The sequence below is a fragment of the Apteryx rowi genome, unplaced genomic scaffold, assembly GCF_003343035.1.
Source record: "Apteryx rowi isolate R43461 unplaced genomic scaffold, aptRow1 scaffold_12, whole genome shotgun sequence".
In the NCBI taxonomy this organism is placed as follows: domain Eukaryota; kingdom Metazoa; phylum Chordata; class Aves; order Apterygiformes; family Apterygidae; genus Apteryx; species Apteryx rowi.
The window spans coordinates 1,520,179-1,526,178 of record NW_020447419.1 but is presented as its reverse complement, the minus strand read 5'-3'; the positions used below and the strand labels follow the sequence as shown (position 1 = coordinate 1,526,178).

The window sequence follows — 6,000 nt, the reverse complement described above, 5'->3', positions numbered from 1 at the left end:
TGGAAAAACTTTTTTTTTGCTTTGTTTGGGGTTTTTTGTTCGCTTTTAACCCTCTCCGCCTGCAAGCGGGCGCATCTGCTTCGAGGCGAGGTGTCACTTAGGTGCGCAGCGTGGGAGCGGGAGCCCCTCGGCGACACTTTATCTGTGGCGAGTGACTCAAGGTTACAGCCTTTCACACCTCACTTGGAAAAAATGGTGCTATTGCATCCTGCTCTAAATAAATCTAACAACAGCCGCTTTCCCTGCCTTTTTTTTTTTCTTGCTGTCCAGAATCAATTCTGAGAACAGAAGAAAAGTGAAAAAACGTTAGACTTTCAACCCTTTTTAAGTATACGGGGTCTTCAGCGTGACACTAATTTCTTAGTGACCCAGTTGATTTAACAGGGGGGTCTTTCCATCTTGTCACCCTCTTTCCCTGGCCTTCCTCCCTCAACCTTTCTCTGCTGCGCCTGGACCAGCACGCAGGTTTGGCCCGTAYGGACAGGCCGTGCTGCTAGCCATTTCCTTGGTGCCTCTCACAAACGCTCTGCCTTGGCAAAGGGATGATTAATCTAAYAGTCTGCTGCGGTTCCTGATCTGTTAAATCAACTCCTCGGACAAACATGGGCTTTAAATAGTCTACAGTGTTTCCAGACACCTGAAGTTGAACATCCCCGGCTCTCCATGAGCCTTCTTCAGAGCTGGACACCATGTTCTGATTCCACTTACTGCAAACATATTGTGTTAGCTTTACTGAAACGCAAACAGGAATATCCCGCTTGGGATGAAGGCTCTCTTAGTGGGCAGTGTACAGACCCACCGCATGCTTTGTTCCGGGAAGGCACATCCTTGTCATCTCAGGTATGGGTTCTCAAAGAAATTTCTATTCCTCTGTACGAGGAATGTCCACAGAGCCATTAACATGAGCTGCCCTGCCGAAAGTTACTGGAAATTGAAACCTGACCTAGCAATTGAGGTGAGCTGTGGTGTGCTAATTCCCATCTTTCCTAATTTTTATTTTTGGATCTACTGCACTGCGGTTTTTTGAGTTACCGGAGACACGTTCTCYGTCAAAATATTCATAGAACTAATGTGGCCGTATCAGGAAGAGCATTTGCTTTTGAAGTGGGATGCATCATCGTAAACTAGCAAGTATCCRGTTTCTTAGAATAAGAACCTGCTTGTAAACAGTGTTCCTGCTTTTTTGAGACCTAAGATATAATATTTCATCCTGAAATTCCAGTTTACTGTAGAACTGGAATTCTCTGATAAAAACAAGGCAAAAAGTGCATTGTAAGAAAAATTAGGCTGTAGGATTGTTTGTAACTGGGGTGTACTTTACCTAGCCTATTCCAAAGGAAGTATTACTGAGCAGAAATCAGTGGAAAAGAAGGATTTTCCCTCCAGAAAAGACATATGTGCAAAGAGGTGGCAATTTTAGGTCTCTTTTCCAGTTACCATCTGTAAGTCTTGGTTGAATTTTCATTTTTTATTGAGCAGTATTCCATTTTTATTGAGCAGTATGTGCTTCTGCACAGCACTTGCTTCTGCACACCATTTGAACCACCTAAGAGCTGCTGATTGAGCTCAATCGACATGGAAATGGGAAGGATAATGAGGAGTCTTCAAGTACAGGAGGATTATGATAAATAAAAATCACCAGGGAAACCTGCTTAAAGTGTAAAAACTGAGGAAGGTAATCTGTAATGAACAGGTATGTCACATTACTGTGGAAGCATCCAGCAGTCCTCGCTGTGGAGCAAGACCCCAGCGGTGCTAATGTTGTACAAATACAGTCAAAAAGTGCTTYGGCAAGTTTATAATCTCCGTAAGTCTGGGTACATAGTACCTACTAACTCTTTGCAGACATTAGAGGAGAAGAGTCCCCGCTCCCAAAGCCTATGACTTCTAGATTCATTTCCAGCATGATGCTTTTAGTAACTATTTTAAATGGCTTTAAAAAAGTGTGTCTACTGGATAGTCTCCACGTGAAGGCTAAATGATCGGCATTGACATCTTTTGTATCTGTTTTAAGTCCAGTTGATGTAATTTTATATTGCTCTTAAGTCTTCACAGACAATAGGTGTATTTACGCAAAACTGAAAATGGTAATCTGTCTGAAGACTGAATGGGAAATACAACATTAGCCAGTGTGTGACTGTGTCTAATGCTTACCACARTATTAGTTACGCAAATATAGGAACAAATATAAGATTCTTGGGTAAGAAAACATCACTGGAAGCACACAAAACGAAAAYGATAATTTTCAGCAGTGCTCAAATTAGCTTCTTACATAGCCATCATTAATTAGCAGCCAGAAATAATCTTACGAGTCRTATTTCAACACAATTTGAAACAGCCTGGTTTCACTCCTAAAGGCATCGATGGCAGTAATGATGACACGAACATGCAGTAATTACAATATTGCATGCTGTGCGACTGTCTGAGATGTCTCCTGCTTGCTGCAGGAGACGTATGTGACTCCTTTGTCTGTCATTCTGTTAATTCATCCCTTGATCTAACAGGAATGGAAGGAGCACCCACCTGAATTCTTCTTAGGGTGAGATCAGTCAGAAYTTGTAACGTCCTTTCAGTGGTTTTTGCATCCCTATAAGGTTTAAGAATGTCCTAAACCTCTGGTTTAGCCATGGGCATTCTGAATCATGTTTGTTGGTCTTTACTATCTTTTCTTCTGAAATCCTACCTTTTTGACCCTTGGTTAGAAACAGCTCATGGCCTTATAATGTTCTCCTGACTTTTCTCACATCATTGGATTGCTCTCCAAATTAGCTTCTCCACTGGGTTAAATTAATTTCCTCCACTGCACAAACTGGTGGGGGGCTGCACCCATATGACCGGGAGCATGGTCTGGTCCTGCACCCATTCTCTTGCTAGTTCTTCACAATAGAGAGGAAACATGAATCAGTACAGAAAGGACTGAGCCAGGTCACTTGTTATTCTTTTAGCAACCTTAGAAGAAAGGCCACATGAGCTTAATTATCTCCTTCTAAAATTGTCACTTATAGGGACAAGAACCATAAAGACAATAGGTCAGGATCCCTTCCCTGACACAGGGAGACCATTAAATGCTTCCTGCAGTTCCCAAATATTTTGCAAGAACTCCTGTTGCGAGCTGAAAAATTCTGAATCATCAGAATTTCAAGCCTGTGGTTTTTGTTAGGTCAGAGCAAAATTCATTTCAGCRCTGTTGAGCATCTACTGTGGCATATACAGTGCTTCATTCACTCTTTAAGTGCAGCAGCTCTGAAAGTCTCATCCAGGAATCTGGAACGTTGCTCTTTGAATGAAATTCATTCCTTGTGCTGGTTAACTGCAACTTAAGTGGTATGTAAATCTATGCCGGCTCTCAGTGTGGGAATGAATTTCATCTTGCATGAATGGTCCCTAATAGGGCATTAATTACATCTTTGGCACTCTCCTTGGAAATTCCCTCCTCTTCTCCCTCCTCCCCAGTCTTTCATAACTAAGTGTTCAGTGTCATCAGCACAGAAAATGCATTTCCTTTCTGTAGCTATCTGTGGATTATGTTATTTGTTTCATCTACCAGAACTGTTGTAGTTTGCTAATAATGAGAAGTTCATAGCCATGGCTCTCATTTTGCAGTTGTGCCTGCAGTACGGTCAACCACAGGCTTTTAAAACTCATGAGTCGGTCCCTGCAAAATCAGGGAAACAACTTGGGGGAGGGAGGGAAGAGAATTTCTTTCTTTTCCAGACACAGAGGTTCTTTCGGGGTGTTGAGTTTGTTTGTTCGTTTGTTTTTTGGATTCTGCAAGGAAGCGTTTACACCATATATGAAGTGATTTAAGAAAGAAAACTGAGGCTCTGACATGCCAGAAGTTCAAGAAAAATGGAAGCTCTCATGACACTTGTGACAATGTGAATTGGCAGGCAAGTAGCATGTGGCAGACCTTTGTTCACAGGAGAAACTTTTGGAAGAGCAATGCCAGCTTAAAACAGCTGAAAGCATGCTCTTTATCGCATTTTGAGACGTTAGGCAGAGATTTTCAGAGATGCCCGAATCTCGTTCAGGTCGCCTAAATCATCTGAAATCCCAGCTGAAGTAGGCCCTGCCAGGGATGTTCTGAGACACTTCTGGGAACTTGCTGAGCAGCTCTGGAAGGCCAAATCAGAGTTGCAGGATGACTGTGTCATGGGTGCTGTTTAATACAGCTGTGGGATCTAGCATGGGATGCTAAGCGTGGTGTTGCCAGCTCTTGAGACAGATGCTATTTGAGGCCAGGTTGGAACCATCTTGTCTTAATGAGGGACGTTCCATCTCCCCAGCTGATGTCTGCCCTGCCTGAAGGAAATCCCCCTCTAACCGGCTGCTTGTGTCACTTCTTTTCCTGCCTCCAGAGGTTAAGCAGGCCCCCGGGACTGCTGCAGGAAACGGGTGAGACTCTTCTGCCTCCTCCAGCTCACAGCCCAGCTCTCATTATGCTGAAGGAGCTGGGAGAAGCCAGGGACAGACCAGCAGCATGTGGCTCAGCTACACTCTTGGCAATCCACAGCTTCAAAGAAAGAGAGTGATACCTTTGCTTCTTCAGGACCTGCCACAGCTGGCTCAAAAAGGGATGGAGAGCCCTGGAGATAGAGAGGGGATCCTGCAGCTTTGCCCCAAAGCAAGGATGAGAGAGCTCCCAAAGGCCCCAGAATGGGGTTGGYGGGACAAAACTGGAGAAAGGATTGCTGGAGGACTGGTGCTGGAGAAAGGATTGCTGCGAGGAGCCTGGGCAGTATGTAGGTTTGCACTGCTCATCCGGGCATGACAGATCACTCCTCAGGAGCCAGAACCCCCCTTCCCAATTACCTGGGGAGACTTAGCAGAGCTCACCATCATCTGCAAACCTCTACACGTTAGGCATGGACAAAGGAAAGAAAAAAATCAAGACAGTTGGAAAAGTGCAGTTTCTTATACCCATTTTTTTTTTTAATTGTTGCATTTTGGCCAAAATCCCACCTGGTGCTGGTGATGGGGGAAGGTTTTAGTTCATGTGTCTTTGAACCTCTGGAACTGGCTATTTGGGAACGGCATGAGTCAGTGCTGCTGGAAAGTGGGCTGCTGACAGAACCTAATTCCAGAGGCTGTTTTTATTTAGTCATTACAGAATTCAACAATAATTTAGCTTTTGAGTAACAGGACTTTTTTTGTCTTTTAATGGAAGAACAATAGTTAGCCCATGTTGTTAGCATAACTTGCATCTCCCTTCAAGCCCAGCAACGGAATTGAAATCCTCCCTTTTTCCACAGCAGTCTTAAAAATACTAAAGCAAAGTTAAATAATGGTGATATCACCAACAGCAGCATGAGGTGAACTTGGCCACAAACCCTAGTGTTTGAGTGCAATTGCTTTTATTCTCTCTCAGTGAATATGGCAAATCACACCAAGGCTTGTTTGGTTTTAGGCAGGCCTGGTCGAAATCCAGAAATAAATGCTAGTGCTGGGTTGAGCTTGGCTTGCTGTGAGGAAGTTGAATACATTGAGAAAGCAAACAACTATTTATTATGATGATTATGGGGGAGTGCTTAACGGGTTGAAATTGAGAGTCACAAAGGGCTGAATGGAGCCAGGAGCATGGAGAAGGAAAGTATTTAGGCTCTGCGCTGCAGTTTGTCCCCTGTTTCCTTCTTACCCCTTCCACCCAGCCCTACATGGAGCCAAGGAGTGTGGATAGTTCTTTGCTGCCAATTTTGAAGTTTTTTCTTTACTGTTGGTAACCTGATTTTTTGGCTGCAGTCTCCAAGATGAGAGAAGCTCTCTCTTTCATTTGTTTTTCAGCCCTGCCCAGGGGTTCTCGCTGGCTGCCTTTTATACTTTCCAGCTTCTGGGGAAGAACATGGGTCTTCTGCCTGCCTCTCACTTTCTTTTCCCTTCTCTTCTGACCAGTCCTTTCTGGTACTCCAGGAAAGTGAGGTCTTCTGGCCAGCAAGATGTTCCTTGGTTTCTGATGGATTACTTTTAACTTAGTTGTTTCTGTGACCCAGCAATACAGTGTCA

General features: G+C 43.9%; 1 protein-coding gene across 1 annotated transcript in view; it reads right to left on the bottom strand.

Annotated features, from left to right (window-relative positions):
- Nucleotides 1–6,000, bottom strand: part of FN1 (fibronectin 1) — a 208,361-nt gene that overhangs the window by 56,685 nt on the left and 145,676 nt on the right. The window lies entirely within an intron of this gene.